At 45.0% G+C, this 17718-nt stretch overlaps 1 protein-coding gene across 2 annotated transcripts in view; it reads left to right on the top strand.

The window, feature by feature from the left end:
• HAPLN3 (hyaluronan and proteoglycan link protein 3) overlaps positions 1-17718 on the top strand; it is a 230377-nt gene that overhangs the window by 157029 nt on the left and 55630 nt on the right. Inside the window, exon 1 of one of the 2 annotated variants that reach the window (XM_077263461.1) lies at positions 1583-1739. The exons of the other annotated variant lie outside the window; for it this stretch is intronic. The gene's annotated coding sequence lies outside the window, so the exon portion shown is untranslated. Of the gene's footprint in view, positions 1-1582; positions 1740-17718 lie in introns of those variants that run through there. 2 annotated transcript variants of the gene reach the window in all.

Genomic DNA, 17718 nt, shown 5'->3' with positions numbered 1-17718 from the left:
ATCTTCAGTAAAGAGGTAAAGAGACTGCAACCTGGTGTCCTCGTTATTTACTGCACCGCACTACTACAGCATCACCACCACCCATCCACATCTATTATTTACTGTGCGCCCCTCGGCAGGGCCACGGACCGGGGCCTAGCCACCGTGACAACCCCAGAGCAGAGACTCGCAGGCCCGGTACCGGGTACCCCTCGGCCCTGCGGCGGTGGGGGCGCTGCATGTCTGCTTCAAAAATCACCTTAAAATTCCTTTAAAAATGCAGAAAAAAATGCTTCTTCTTCCTCTTCACTGTGAAATAGTTTAGTTTTTCTGTTCATATCTTCAGTGTTTTGAGTGTTTGTTTTTTTTTACTTCACATTTTCAAAAACACCTGGTGGAGATTAAGAAACGTCTTTGAAGCAACTCTTTAAGGAATCTGCTTTAAACCAGGCACTGTCCAATAAAAAAGCTGCAAAAATGCCTTAGGAAAAAAAGAAAAACTTTGAAAAAATGTTTAAAAATGTCAGGAAATGAAGATGGAGAGTTAGTGAATTGGTTTCCACTTGAAAAACTCCATATTTTTGACGGTCTCAGAAAGCTTCATCTGCACATACCCTCATCGCATATTGAGGAGTCTTTTGGGACTGGTCCGCGCCAAAACAAGCTCGCTCAAAAAGTGTTTAAAAGACTCTTCCTATTGAGAAATGACTTGGCTGTTCATATGTTAAGTCTTTTGATCCTTTTTAATTAGCTTCAGGTTTTCAACGATGACAAGTATTTAAAAAAAAGTAAGCAGAGCATTCCTCAGATGATTCCACTTTGAAGCCGCTAGATACTTTACAATACTGTAGAATTCAATGAAAAGCCTAAAAAAAGATGCATGGGTGGTTTTTTGAGCATTTCGTATGTTTTTTGGAGGGGTTTTGCTTCATAAAATGCTACAAGTTTGCTTAATTGTTTTTAAAAAAAGTAACACAATTTCCGACAAAAAAGGTTAAAGAATGTAAAAAAAAAGCTTACAAAACATTAACCAAAACTGGCGGGTCTGTTACACGCTGCTTGAAAATTGGGGAACAATAGGTTCTCACTAAGAATACAACAATTTTGGTAAAACTCCATTTATGTTCAGTAAGGCATTCCAATATGCATCACTGGACTGCATGCCAATACTCCTCTCATCTATAGTGCTGCCCTTATGCTCCTGTCTGTAAAGCATTCCCAGTCAGCTAGGTATCACATTGCCTTCCACCCAGTGATAAACTTCCTAATAGTGCAGCTACCTCCACCCCCTGCCTGCGATGGGTCTGGATTTCCTTACCATATCCGCAGTACATGCAGAGCACAGTGCCCAGGAACCCAGCAGGTGCCCATGTAATAACATGCCATCTGCAATACATCACCCACATCTAATAATCCCAACTTGTATAATGCATGGCAGCCACATTAACCCTGTGCTGGAGGGAATGAGTGCAGTGGGTGAAGCAGTGTAAGGTTACACTGTAGAGGGTGATGGCACATGGATGGCTGCGGTCACTGGCACCCACCCAATCCCCACCTATCCATTCACAGCAGCCCTGGAAGGGGGCATGTTCTGTATGAAGGGGCTGTATCTCAGAGCTGACTTGGGGCTTGGCTTGTGCTGACGTCCTGTGCTTCCACTTTACACTCATTAAGACTGGAACCCAAACATTTTACTCCAGAGCTGCAGAGCCAGTCACAGAGGAAGGTGCCCATCTTATACCCCTGATTCATCCAGAAATGTGAGTACATGATTTACTGTCTGCATCCTCTGCATCTGCCTCTTTCCTATGCATGTGCAGGACATGTTCTCTAATCAGGGGCTGTATGTTCTTCTGAGCACTGTGGACCCCAATAAATGCTGCTCCCAGCAGGACATCAGTATTAAGACCCCATGCAGATGGGCAGACAGCCCTCTACAACCTGCTGCTGTGATCCCTGTATCATGGTGTCACTAGTTATGTCATTCTACAATATTTACAGTCTTCTTTCCTAACATTTGTATCTTGTTTTCTATTATGTATCTGATCATATGCCACAAAGGATCATCCTCAGTGAGGGTCGCAATCGGGGGTCCCTGCCACACAGATACTTTAGGGACATTTTATACCAAATGATTCTGTCTTAAAGTTAGGAGAGTATTGAACAAAAGAAGTCTTGTTCCCTGTGATGCTTTACACAAAGAAGACAAGTATTAGAGGGACTAAGATGCTGTCATTGATGGCTCTCTCACACTCAGGGCTGCTTCTTTTACATCTGATTTCCCTGCTTTCCACTTTCTCATTGTGAATTGTTTCCTGAGTAAATTTCACCTACTATTCCAAACAGATGTCAGTTCGGTTTCCCAAGAGATGGGAGGACTATGAGAATGTGTCCCCCTCTGCTGGTGTGACTCTGGAAGCTGTGGATTCCTAAGGTTTCATGTCTACACATTATTAGCAGTGTTGTTATCCTCCCCACTTTCTAAGAATCTGTCTCTACAGCAGATCAACAATCAGATTTCATCTGGAGCTCGGCCACATTATGGGAGGTCCATCTTGGTTGATTTTTGTGGTATCATGGAATTATTAGCAATCATCACTGCAGCCTGTCCGACATATTTCACTATCACTAGTTTGCCTGATGAAGAGACCTGTGTAGTCTCGAAAGCTTGCAATTTGTTACCATCTTTTCAGTTAGCCATTAAAAGGTATCAACCACTGAGGACTCTCAATTGTAAATTTTTTTTAGTAGAATGAATGGCATTTTGCACTCCTGACATTTTTCATCGGTTACTAATGACCTGTTTGTTCTTTGCCACTTAAGATCCAACTATAGTAACTCATTAAATGAAGGTATGTATTAGTCTACCTTCAGCGAAGGCTTCTAGATGTCACATGAAGTAACCTAACAGAGCACTATGTGACACCCAACTTGCTAAAATATATGGTGATAAAATATGATCCTTGACTGCTGGTATCAGATACTGAAGCTGCAGGAGGACGGAGGCTGTGTGCTCACATAGCGTGGGCGAAAAAAGACATATGTCCATTAAAGGTGGTATATATATATTACTTAACTGCATGTATTGTGGCTAAGAAATAAAAATCATATTTGCAATTGGGCTTTATTAAATTTACATTTTACCTTTAGCTCTTTGAACTTCACTGCACATTCACCAGTGATGTGGACTGCGGTTAGAAACCAGCTAAGGGGCGCTCAGAAAAAGAGAGAGAAAATAATTACAGCCTCTCTGCCAGACTGAGCTCACTGATAGATTCTCAGTTAACTCGTTATGCAGCCAGCAATAGCTGTAGAAGGCAAACTGTGGAAATAGTTTACTGAAACCCAATTCCAAAAAATGATATTTTTTCTGCCAAATACATTCATTTAAATAAAAATAAGTCCCCAAATATGAACAACCCCTTTAAGTTTAACCATGGAGGGGAAATCTATACATGCTTGCATGTATGCTTTAGATCTTTGCTTTATAGACCTCTTTGACTGTATTTTACCTTATGAGCAGTATATGTGCACACATGTGTATAATATACTCTTAGAAAATGGTATCAAGAAAATAATTGACTACATAGAAGCATTTTCATATGTATCCTCTGGCCTTATGCATTCATAGTTAATTAGAACCCCCGTACTGACAGGTCGCTAAATCTACTTTTATGTCCTTTTCTGATTCTGTCATCAGATCAGTGCAGCAATAGTCAACATATTGCCTGTCTGGCAGAAGCAGTATGGTTGTTGTGTGGGATTCTTACAGTACTTAGCCTACTGTTAGTCTTTGGAAGACTCTTCTATTTTCAGCCTCCTAAACCCATAAAAAAGGCAAGTAGACGTAGTAATACTATCCCTTCTAAAGCTTTAATCACTCAGATCTGCTCTTCGGACCAGATAATAACACTATTTAATTTACAAATCTAAAATTTGTCTATTGCTTGGATATTGTAACTTTATTAAAGGGAATCTGTCAGTAGGATCAACCCTCCTAAGCCGTCTATACGGGCATGTAGGTCATAGGAATGTGAATAAAATGATACCTTGATATATACGATCCTATGTTTTAGGGTATGTGCACACGTTGCGGATTTTGCTGCAGATCCGCAGCGGTTTTGACACTGCGGATCTGCCGCTGTTTTCCCTGAGTTTACAGTACCATGAACACCTATCGAAAACAAAATCTGCAGTGCACATGCTGCGGAAAAAAACGCGCGGAAACGCTGCTTTGTTTATTCCTCAGCATGTCAATTCTTTGTGCGGATTCTGCAGCGGTTTACACCTGCTCCATAATAGGAATCCGCAGATGTAAAACTGCATGTGAAATCCGCACAAAGACCACAAAAAAACCCGCGGTAATTCCGCAGGTAATCTGCAATGCAGTTTACCTGTGGATTTACCAAAACCAGTCCGGAAAAATCCGCAGGACTTTACGCAATGTGTGCACGTAGCCTTATTCCAGAGAAATCCTTGTTTTTCTCATATGTAAATGAGTGGTGAAGATCAGTGGGCCGGACACTGATCTGCATGAGACTCTGCCTCCAGAGATTATTGTAAGGGCTCATACTCATTTGCGAGAAAAACGGACGAGTGCAATCTGATAAAAAATCGTATTGCACTAGGACCAATGTTATTCAATAGGTGACATCTCATCTGCGATATTTTTCTCAGCTGAAATCGGACTGAGAAAAAAATTGCAGCATGCTGCGATTTGCTGCGTATCTCGGACGAGACTCGCCAATGCAAGTCAATGGGTGCGAGAAAAAAAAAAACGCACGGCATACGGACCATCCGTATGCTGTCTGTTTTTTACAGATACCTTACCATACTGTGGCATAGAACACTGTAAATGGTCCTGTAAATTATTGTAGAAAAATAGTAGCAGAGAAAAAAAATGCATTGCATACGGATGTCATATGGATGCTATGTGAGAAAAATCGCATTGTACTCGCATGACCCTCGCATGACACTCATCCATTTTTTTCGGTCCAGATTGCGGACCGTTTTTTTTCTCGCAAAAGGGTATGAGCCCTATATGAAAGGATGAGTTACCAGGGTGAGACATGTAACTGACAGAGAACAGGAGAACTAAACTTTGTCTCCTCATAAACACATTACTGTAGCTCTCACAGCTCTGCTGTATTACAACCATGTCTGCCTGTGAGATGGAAGCTGAGAGGAACCTGCAGATGTGTCAGGTATAATCATACACAGCTCTGCAGTGAGATCAGGAGAGCAGAGAGCGGCCATTACACATCACACTGATATTGAACCCCTTCATATATAATAATCTCTGGAGGCAGATTTCATGCAGATCAGTGTCCGGTCCATAGTCCTGGAACAGCTCATTTACATATTAGAAAAACACAGATTTCTCTGGAATAAGACATCAGATCACAGATATCAAGGTAACATTTTATTCAGCTTCCTATGCCCTACGTGCCCATATAGACAGCTCAGGAGGGTTGATCCTTCTGACAGAATCTCTTTAACTTTTTGTAAACCACACAGAGGGAATGAATAGGAGCCCAGTATGCTTGGACTACATTATGTGGGAGTGCCAAAAAGAATCTTCAAACGTCTTGCCCTCTGGAAATAGATGAGTTCATAAGAGATAATTATAAAGATAAATGAAGGGTGAACATCTGCATTGTGCACCAAATCCCTATAACGCCCATCATTACAGTTTTCTTTCTGGCTTTCTAGTATTTGTAAGATCTGCTTGTTGTAGAAAAACCCTTTTCTCGTTTTGAAATATTAGAGGCATTCTGTGACCCGAGTCGTGCCTGTTCCATTAAAGTCAATGAATTCCTGTCAAAGTTTTTAGAATTTTCATTCCGGTTCCCAGCCCTGGTGCCCAACACCTATAAAACATGAATCATTTCTCCACTTACTTTTTGGTAACCCATAAAATAAGAGTGGGTTCATAATTTGAGATACCCTTTGATATACATATATACATTTATAATAACATATTTTCTTTTCTGATAAACTGGAGCAGTGCTAAAGGGAGTGCAGAAATCTTGAACTGAGAGGCCAAGAAAATCCTTCTAAGTCATATGAGGAGATGAGTGCCAAAAATAATATGTAGCAGTTGTAGGACCTTGTTTCAGATTTTGCATTTGGGAGACCTGGAAGAGTTATTCCCCAAAAGCACATTCTATCCTATCCATGGTTAGGGGATAACTTCCTGATCTCTGGGGATCCAACTGCGATACCAAGATTGGGGCTTCTGAACCCCATAAAGGGGCTCTGCAGCCCCTTCCTAAATGGCGTGCATAAACTATGGGACTAGCCAAGCGCTATGTTCGAACCTCCAGTGATCAGCAAGTTATCTCCGATCCCATGGATAAGGTACATCTTTTTTTCCCGGGGAATTACCCCTTGATTTTCCGAATCTAAAACATATTTAGACACTGCAGCCTGAAATGTGCGGAGCAGCCATAGATAATAATAGAGATGGTGCCGGGTTTGTGGACAGTTCTAATGGAATACACATGACAGAATTCCTTATCCTTAGAGCATCCACTTCTGGAACGATTGTAATTATGGCAGGGGGAGGTAGTCTGACCTTGATGTGTCAGTCTCTCCACTTAAAATTCCTTGGGAAATAACTCTGTTGTCCTGGTTATACATTGGCCAGCTTTATCTTCTTTCATTTCCTTTTGTTTCACATAGGTCAACGTGCCTTTACTTTTATAACCCAACCTTACTTATTCTGCCATTGTTAGGAGAGGTGCGTAAGAACCATTATACGTAAGAACCATTATGGGGGACACGCTAAGGTGCGCCAGTGCTCCGATAAGATGATGTGGATCGCAGTGTTGCCCATTGTAGTGGACATACTATGTAATTCAATACTCTTCCAGTAAGATTGTGTGAAATGTGAGGGACTGTAAAGAGATTTTTCTACATCATTTGGCTCCAACATAATCTGTAGTGCTGGATATGAATCACTAATTTCAGTCTCTGTCCGTAATGTGGCTCACAATCTAATCACACTTATATACACCATTAATCACTGTGGGCCCACACCTTTTGACCACCATACACATTTACTCTCTGCCATTTTATTAGGGAGTAAGCTGCAGCTAGAAACATCTAAGGCCGCCGTCACACTAGCAGTATTTGGTCAGTATTTTACCTCAGTAATGTAAGCCAAAACCAGGAGTGGAACAATTAGAGGAAAAGTATAATAGAAACATATGCACCACTTCTGCATTTATCACCCACTCTTGGTTTTGGCTTAGGGTACCGTCACACAGTACCATTTTGATCGCTACGACGGTACGATTCGTGACGTTCTAGCGATATCGTTACGATATCGCAGTGTCTGACACGCAGCAGCGATCAGGGATCCTGCTGAGAATCGTACGTCGTAGCAGATCGTATGGAACTTTCTTTCGTCGCTTGATCACCCGCTGACATCGCTGGATCGTTGTGTGTGACAGCGATCCAGCGATGTGTTCGCTTGTAACCAGGGTAAACATCGGGTAACTAAGCGCAGGGCCGCGCTTAGTAACCCGATGTTTACCGTGGTTACCAGCGTAAACGTAAAAAAAAACAAACAGTACATACTTACATTCCGGTGTCTGTCCCCGGCGTCTCAGCTTCTCTGCACTGTGTGAGCGTCTGCCAGCCGGAAAGCGAGCACAGCGGTGACGTCTGACGTCACCGCTGTGCTTTCCGGCTATGGCGCTTACACAGTGGAGAGAAGCAGAACGCCGGGGACAGACACCGGAATGTAAGTATGTACTGTTTGTTTTTTTTACGTTAATGCTGGTAACCAGGGTAAACATCGGGTTACTAAGCGCGGCCCTGCGCTTAGTTACCCGATGTTTACCCTGGTTACCGGGGACTTCGGCATCGCTCCAGCGCCGTGATTGCAACGTATGACCGCAGTCTACGACGCTGGAGCGATAATCATACGATCGCTGCGACGTCACGGATCGTGCCGTCGTAGCGATTAAAATGGTACTGTGTGACGGTACCCTTACAGATACTGAGGTAAAATACTGACCAAATACTGCTAGTGTGACGGCAGCCTTACTGTGACTTGCCTCCTCTGAGAACAAAAGCCTTAAAGGTTATCCAGGACTATTTTTTTAAACTATGGGCCTAAAAACTAACAGACAGGTACTTACTAACTACCTGCCTGTTCTACCTGATACCGAAACATGGCGGTCACCTGGGCCGGGACAAGGTATTTTGGTGCCCTGGGCAGATGAAGCCAATGGTACCTCCACCCCAATTCCTGCCTCGAAGCAAAGAAGTGGGTCAGAGACTATGGTAACAGTCCTTGCTCAGTTTTTTACTTCAGTATTTGCCAAATTTGCTTGGTTTTGGCTTACAAATACTGAGGTAAAAAGTCACTAAATACTCAATGTGTGACTGTGGCCTTAGCATTGCAATTCATGTACTGCACCTTCAAAAACACAAGTTTAAAGCAAAATAGCAATTATCTTTTACAAGGAGGCTTCAAATTCACAGGCGCAAACAACAAATATACTTCTCACATGAATCAGTGCAGCTTTCAAAGGTGTGTGAATATCTGTGAAACTGCAGTTTTATGCAAAAACTGCATGGATATTAACAATCCTATTAAAACAGGCTGACTTGAGGTAATGGCACAAGTTGGCGCACTTCACAGCTGTATTAACCCCTCAATGGCATATAACATGCTGTGTCTGTCATATGCTGTCTCCTTGTCTGTCTTGGAAGCCCATATCTTTCCTAGAAGATGATGGCTGTGCTAATCAGCCATCATCTGCCTCTAAAAACAAAATAAACATACACAGCCTGATTTAAAGGGAATCTATTACCTGTTTTTTGCTATGAAATCTGAAGAATCATGATCTGGACACAGAAATCCTGATTCCAGTGATGTGTCACTTACTAGACTGCTTCCTGCAATTTTGCTAAAATCACTGTTTTTCCTGCTGAATATCTAGCAGTTCTCTGAATGCTGAGCTCTGTACAACCCCACCCCCACCACTGATTGGCAGCTTTCTGTGTACACTGTACAACGACCGAAAGCTGCCAATCAGTGATGAGGCAGGGTTACACACAGCAGGAGGAATTCATGGCACGAGACACCCAGTCGTCCAGTGATTATCTCATTATTTTATTGAAACTACAACAAGCAGCTCAGTAAGTGACACATCACTAGAATCGGGTTCTCTGTCCCTACATCATGCTGTTCTCACATTAAATAGAAAAAACCTGGTGACAGATTCCTTTTAAACAATTGGTCATTTTCTGATGACAGCTTCTCTTTAAAGTTTTTTTTTTTACCACTTTAAATGTTATTCTCAATAGTCCCACAGTGGGGTAATAAAAAGAACCTATATCACCCATCGGACCAGCTCTGCTCCTCCGCACCTGCTTCTGTGTATTCTGGTGGTCTTGGGACATCAATATCCAGATGGGACATTGCTGTGACTGCTGGAGCCCTGACATTTCATCCATACAGAAATGTGTGTCTAGATAAGGCTGCATGATAGATATCAAGCAAACACTGAACTTAATGAACCTGTCGTGTGGAAACCATATAAAATTCAGTCATTTCCACTTTATGCTGCATTTTCCCTTCTGGGTCCTAAACCGCATATTGGTAACAATATTTATAAAATAGTTATAAAATCCTATACATTAACAGCGGTTTCTTTAATGTCGCCACATCGCAAGGGTCTGTCGTTTGTTGTTTCTAACACTTTGGTGTAGGGGGCAGAGAACGGGAAGGAAATGTCCCATAGTTACAATTCAGTTTTGAGAGGTAAACGATTACTTGTTGGCTTAATGTATGAAAGAACTAAGTCTTAAGAATGCAAATAGAGTAAGAAACTGGATCATCTTTACGTTACCCCTGAGGTAGACTGGATGAACATAGCCATTCATTTATACAGCTGCTGTGCTTTCATTAAATACTCTGTGTGGGGACGAGTATGTGAACTTTGGGGGGTTCTCCGCACTTCCTATGCTGCCAGTCATTGCATCTATACAGGACAAGTAAAACAACAAGGTTTATGGTGCCAACAAGGCAAACATCCTGCAGCCCATAGTAATCAGTCATATACCATCAGCACAATCCGAAATATCTTACCGTCAGATTTTAGCTTATTCCATGTTATTAAATATCAAGGTGTTTGGTTATAGAAAAATCACACCTTTTACTACCCTGAAATAACATAAAATGTAGAAATCCATGCCAGATTTTGCTTCTATTAAAGACCATTTTTGGAAGCAACAGTTGTTCCATTTCATCGTAGTCGCTCTTCTTTCCATCGCCCTTGGGGTGAGTGGGTAGCGAAGCCAAATATCTTCATTGTGTATTATATTTTCAGCTTCTGACTATCATTGAATGCTTTACTATTCATCTTCACACACCCAGAACTTTGTGACAGCATTTTTCCATGTTGTCAGATTAATTTTCAATGCGCTTTATTTTTTAGTGGAACGGCCACTGAGATGGGATCTTAAAGTTAATGGGGCACAGTGTTTTGTGTACATAAGTCAGTATAAGAGGACTTCAACAGATGTACTCTCTTCAATTCTGCAAAGGGCTCCTCCGAGGATTTGATTGCAGCCTGCTTCTTGTCAGCAATGCTATATGCACATGATGAGAACATATGGGATACACCCTTCCAGGTTATAACCTTCCTGAGTAAAAGAAAAAAAAATTTAAACTAGATTTATTAGTGAAATGTAGTAGAGATGACATCATTGCAGTTGACTGGAGCTCGGTTCAACTTGTGCTAAGATTATGGTCCTAAAAGTCCATTAAACATAGGAGAATCAATTAGCAGCTCAGGAATTTTGATTGACAGCCTGGGGTGGAAAGAGGGAAAAAATAAATAAACTCATATGAGGTCTGTTACCTCCACTGATGACTGGAGTTCCTGCTGTAATCAGGCTGCACCCTACCTCTACCACCAAACACTCTTAAGGTACCGTCACATTAAGCGACGCTGCAGCGATAGCGACAGCGATCCCGATCGCTGCAGCGTTGCTGTTTGGTCGCTGGAGAGCTGTCACACAGACCGCTCTCCAGCGACCAACGATGCCGAGGTCCCTGGGTAACCAGGGTAAACATCGGGTTGCTAAGCGCAGGGCCGCGCTTAGTAACCCGATGTTTACCCTGGTTACCAGCGTAAAAGTTAAAAAAACAAACAGCACATACTCACCAGCGCGTCCCCCAGCGTCTGCTTCCTGACACTGACTGAGCTCCGGCCCTAACAGCACAGCGGTGACGTCACCGCTGTGCTTTCACTTTCAGTTTAGGGCCGGCGCTCAGTCAGTGTCAGGAAGCAGAGGCTGGGGGACGCGCTGGTGAGTATGTGCTGTTTGTTTTTTTAACTTTTACGCTGGTAACCAGGGTAAACATCGGGTTACTAAGCGCGCCCCTGCGCTTAGTAACCCGATGTTTACCCTGGTTACCAGTGTAAAATATCGCTGGTATCCTTGCTTTTGCTGTCAAACACGGCGATACACGGCGACCTAGCGACCAAATAAAGTGCAGACCTTCTAGCAGCGACCAGCAATTTCACAGCGGGATCCAGATCGCTGCTGCGTGTCAAATACAGCGATATCGCTATCCAGGTCGCTGCAACGTCACGGATCGCTGGCGATATCGCCTAGTGTGACGGTACCTTAAGGGCTGTCCCACACGTCCAGATAATTCCGGTACCGGAATAAATCGGTACCGGAGTTATCCGTATCCGTGTGCCTGGGAACTCACGTAGACCATACGTGCGGCACACGTGTGCCGCCCGTATGGCGAGTGGGTACCACACGGAGCGTGTGGTACCCACGCGTGTGGTACCCTGCATCGTGCTGAAGCCGCGATTCATATGTTCCCTGCAGCAGCGTTTGCTGCAGAGAAAATATGAATAATAGTGTTTAAAATAAAGATCTATGTGTCCGCCGCCCCCCCACCCCCTGTGCGCCCCCCCCGCTCTTCAGAAAATACTTACCCGCCTCCCTCGCTGCTTCCTGGTCTGGCCGCGGCTTCTAGTGTATGCGGTCACGTGGGGCCCATCATTTACAGTCATGAATATGTGGCTCCACCTCCCATAGGGGCGGAGCCAACTATTCATGATTGTAAATGAGCGGCCCCACGTGACCGCATACAGTAGAAGGCGCGGGGCAGAGAGGAAGGAGTGACAGCCAACGTGGGAGCGGGTGAGTATTTTCTGACCAGCGGGGGGGCGCACAGGGAGCGGGGGGGCGGCGGACAGATAGATCTTTATTTTAAACGCTATTATTCATATTTTCTCTGCAGCAAACACTGCTGCAGGGAACATATGAATTGCGGCTTCAGCACCAGTGGGGGGGACAGCGCTTACTGTAGCGCTGTCTCCTGCACGCCACACGGAGAACGTCCGTGTGAGGTCCGTGTTTTACACGGACCCATTGACTTTAATGGGTGCGTGTAATACGTGCGCTCCCACGAACACTGACATGTCTCCATGTTTGGCACACGGAGACACGGTCCGCAAAAAATCAATGACATCTGAACAGATGCATTGATTTTTATGGGTCTACGTGTGTCAGTGTCTCCGGTACGTGAGGAAACTGTCACCTCACGTACTGGAGCCACTGACGTGTGAAACCGGCCTTAGGCCGGTTTCACATGTCAGTGCCTCCAGTACCTGTAGTGACAGTTTTCTCACGTACCGGAGACACTCACACACGTAGACCCATTCAAATGAATGGGTATGTGCACGTCAGCGTGTTTTGATGGACCGTGTGTCCATGTGCAAAACACGCAGACATAATAATAATAATAATCTTTATTTTTATATAGCGCTAACATATTCCGCAACGCTTTACAGTTTGCACACATTATCATCACTGTCCCCGACATGTCCGTTTTTACCTGGACACACAGGCCGCAAAGCGTGTCACACATGTGCACATGGAGAACAGTGCACACTGTCCTCCGTGTGCACTGACAGCTGCGGGAGAAGCAGTGCTACTGTAAGCGCTGTTCCCCTGCGTGTAGTGCTGAACGTGGCTCCTGCAGTATGCAGCGCTGGCAAAAATTAAGAGACCACATTGATTTCTGAACTCTTCCTGAGTTAAAACATTAGTATTGTTGTTTCTAAATGATAATGAACTTGTTTTCTTTGCATTATTTGAGGTGAAAGCGCTGGGGGGGTTTTCTTTTAATTTTGACCATTTCTCCTTTTCAGAAAAAAAAATACAAAATGTATTGCTTGGAAATTCGGAGACATGTTGTCAGTAGTTTGTAGACTGAAAGAACAATTTACATTTTACTCAAAAATATACCTATAAAGAGAAAAATCAGACAAACTGAATATTTTGCAGTAGTCTCTTAATTTTTGCCAGCGCTGTATACTGCAGGAGCCCCACACAGCCTCCCTATATACACTGCATGAGGCCCCCATGGTCTCCCCATGTGCAGCATGTCACCCCATATGCAGCACCATGTGCAGTATGTCACCCCCATATGCAGCACCATGTGCAGTATGTCACCCCCATATGCAGCACCTTGTGCAGCATGTCACCCTCATATGCAGCAGCATGTTACCTCCATATGCAGCACCCTGTGCAGTATGTCACCCCCATATGCAGCACCATGTGCAGTATGTCACCCCCCATACGCAGCACCATGTGCAGTATGTCACCCCCATATGCAGCACCATGTGCAGTATGTCACCCCCATATGCAGCACCATGTGCAGTATGTCACCCCCATATGCAGCACCATGTGCAGTATGTCACCCCATATGCAGCACCATGTGCAGTATGTCACCCCCATATGCAGCACCATGTGCAGTATGTCACCCCCATATGCAGCACCATATGTGCAGCATGTCACCCCATATGCAGCAGCATGTCAGTACCATATGCAGCACCCTGTGCAGCATGTCACCCCCATATGCAGCACCATGTGCAGCATGTCACCCCCATATGCAGCACCATGTGCAGTATGTCACCCCCATATGCAGCACCATGTGCAGTATGTCACCCCCATATGCAGCACCATGTGCAGTATGTCACCCCCATATGCAGCACCATGTGCAGCATGTCACCCCCATATGCAGCACCATGTGCAGCATGTCACCCCATATGCAGCAGCATGTCAGTACCATATGCAGCACCCTGTGCAGTATGTCACCCCCATATGCAGCACCTTGTGCAGCATGTCACCCTCATATGCAGCAGCATGTTACCTCCATATGCAGCACCCTGTGCAGTATGTCACCCCCATATGCAGCACCATGTGCAGTATGTCACCCCCCATACGCAGCACCATGTGCAGTATGTCACCCCCATATGCAGCACCATGTGCAGTATGTCACCCCCATATGCAGCACCATGTGCAGTATGTCACCCCCATATGCAGCACCATGTGCAGTATGTCACCCCATATGCAGCACCATGTGCAGTATGTCACCCCCATATGCAGCACCATGTGCAGTATGTCACCCCCATATGCAGCACCATATGTGCAGCATGTCACCCCATATGCAGCAGCATGTCAGTACCATATGCAGCACCCTGTGCAGCATGTCACCCCCATATGCAGCACCATGTGCAGCATGTCACCCCCATATGCAGCACCATGTGCAGTATGTCACCCCCATATGCAGCACCATGTGCAGTATGTCACCCCCATATGCAGCACCATGTGCAGTATGTCACCCCCATATGCAGCACCATGTGCAGCATGTCACCCCATATGCAGCAGCATGTCAGTACCATATGCAGCACCCTGTGCAGCATGTCACCCCATATGCAGCATCAATGTGAGGCCCCGAGCTGATGTCATAGGGCAAATATAGGTCACTGGATTTCTTTTTAAATTGGAACCAAGCAGCTTCAGAAATGGTGCAATCTATGATCAGCATATTATAAAAACACTCAACTGATTGGTATATACGTTTGTAGGAAAGGATTCTGAATAATTTATGTTTTATTTATTGAAATCTCAGGTCTATTTATGCTGAACAATCCAGTAGGTGGTCCTAATCAGTGACCGACTGAATTGTGTATAAGCTCTGCTCTCTTAAAGGTTTTTTTTTTTTTTTTTTAATGCCAATAGATGAGCGCTAGAGAAAAGTAATAAAATCAGTGTTACTTACCCTCCCCAGGTTTAGCTATGCATCTTTGCTATTGCTCTAGTCTTTCTTTACAAACGTCACAACTACATCACGTGACCACTTCATCCAATCACTGGGCTCAGCAGCTTCTGCCATCTAATTTTTGCAAATGAAGGTAGTGATTGGCTGCAGCAGTCACTTGTGTTGTAGTTGAGGCATCACCTCAGCCTGTAAATATAGACTGGAGCAATAGCACATACGCATTGTTTTACCCAGGGAGGATGAGTAACTCTGATTTTATTAATTTTCCCTAGTGCAAGTGCGGCGCCCCAGGGTCCTGGCCGTCGCAGTAGTGTTGCTTTCCTCCTGGGGAGAGTGATGCTACTTTCAGAGGCAAGGAAGGATAACTGCATCCAGGTATCACAAACATGCAACACATGTCATACTCCAGGCCACCAGGGGGAGCTTCCGCTCCTATTTACTAGGTGACTCACCATATATATATATATATATATAACTGGTAGTCTGTAGGGAAAGGTAGTTAGTTCCAGACATCAGTCTGAGGTGGACAGGGGGTCCACAGAGCTGTGCATGCCCTCAGAGCTGCAGCTCCCACAAAGAGACATTTTGGAAGGCAGAATTGTATTGCAGTGAGCATGAAGGAAGGCAAAGCAAAGGAGAGGATACCAGAAGGGGACCAGCCCCGAACAGGCTGCCTCCTTCTGAGGCGCAGAACACCGGTAGCCGGAACACCGAGGTAGTAAGGACCTCTATGCCTTACTTCAGAGACTGGCGGGACAGCTAATTGCATGTTACCTGTCCGCACCTACACCCAGGAGGCATGGTGACATCTACAGATCCAGGTTATCTAAGAGACCCTATAAACAGGCTCAAGTCACCAGTCATACGGGTATTGTCCTATCCTATATGGGGGACAGAGAGAGTGACACTACATCTGTGAGGACCTTATTTGAAGGTTATGCAGTAAGGGACTACACCACTACAGCGCAAAGGAAGGCTATTGATTTCCACCTGGACAAAGAGAACTCTGGACTTGCCTCTGAACCGGCCGGACTCTGCCTGCCCTGTGGTCTGGTGCCCTGGACTGTGGATACTGAAGTCTTCAGTAAAGGTAAAGAGACTGCAATCCTGTGTCCTCGTTCTTCACTGTGCCATTCACCATTCACCATCTACACACCGGGAAGCCCTGGGGATACACTTCACCTGTGGGAAGGTATACCATCTAGCTGCCATAACATCACCCCAGCGGACCCCTTAAAGCAGCATCGGTCACCCTGTCCGAATACCACAGGGGGCTTCACGAACATAAACTCTATCCCTTAAAAGACCTTTCTCTTTTATACAGACGTCCCAGGGCCACGGACCAGGTCAGCCACCGTGACATCCCCCTGTGAACCGAAGGACCAGGTACCGAGTACCCCACTGCCCTGACGGGGCGCTCCAGAAGCCTATTTGCATAGTAAAAATGAAAATAGTAACATTTCAGACTAGTTACAAAGCACACATCACACAAAAATAGCTCACACATCAGACACATTACACAAGAAGAGCTCACACATCGTAAGTCACACAAGCATAGTGCTCACATCAGACACATTACATAAACACAGTGCACAGGTCAGACACTTCGTTGGAGCCCAGCACACACATCAGACATAAGCACAGCGCACATATCAGAAATTTAACATAAACACAGCGCACACATTAGACTAATCAGTCAAGCACATCAGACATAAGCACAGGGCACACATCACACACATCAGACACAAGCACACAGATCACACACATTACACAGGCACAGCGCATACATCAGACACATCACACAGGCACAGAGCACATATCAGACACTTCACACAGGCACAGAGCACATATCAGACACATCACACAGTCACAGCGCACACATCAGACACATCACACAGGCACAGCACACACATCAGACACTTCACACAGGCACAGAGCACATATCAGACACATCACACAGTCACAGCGCACGCATCAGACACATCACACAGGCACAGCACACACTTCAGACACATCACGCAGGCACAGGGCACACATCAGACACATCACACAGGCACAGCACACACATCAGACACATCACACAGGCACAGCACACACATCAGACACTTCACACAGGCACAGAGCACATATCAGACACATCACACAGGCACAGCACACACATCACACAAGCACAGAGCACACATCAGACACATCACACAGGCACAGAGCACATATCAGACACATCACACAGGCACAGCACACACATCAGACACATCACACAGGCACAGCACACACATCAGACACATCACACAGGCACAGAGCACACATAAGGCACATCACACAGGCACAGCACACACATCAGACACATCACACAGGCACAGAGCACACATTAGACACATCACACAGGCACAGCACACACATCAGACACATCACACAGGCACAGGGCACACATCAGACACATCACACAGGCACAGAGCACACATCAGACTCATCACACAGGCACAGCACACACTTCAGACACATCACACAGGCACAGGGCACACATTAGACACATCACACAGGCACAGCACACACATCAGACACATCACACAGGCACAGGGCACACATCAGACACATCACACAGGCACAGAGCACACATCAGACAC

This window comes from Ranitomeya variabilis, chromosome 5, assembly GCF_051348905.1.
Source record: "Ranitomeya variabilis isolate aRanVar5 chromosome 5, aRanVar5.hap1, whole genome shotgun sequence".
NCBI classification, from domain to species: Eukaryota; Metazoa; Chordata; class Amphibia; order Anura; family Dendrobatidae; genus Ranitomeya; species Ranitomeya variabilis.
Note: the sequence above shows the minus strand (reverse complement) of the source record. Positions and strands in the feature narration are given on the sequence as shown.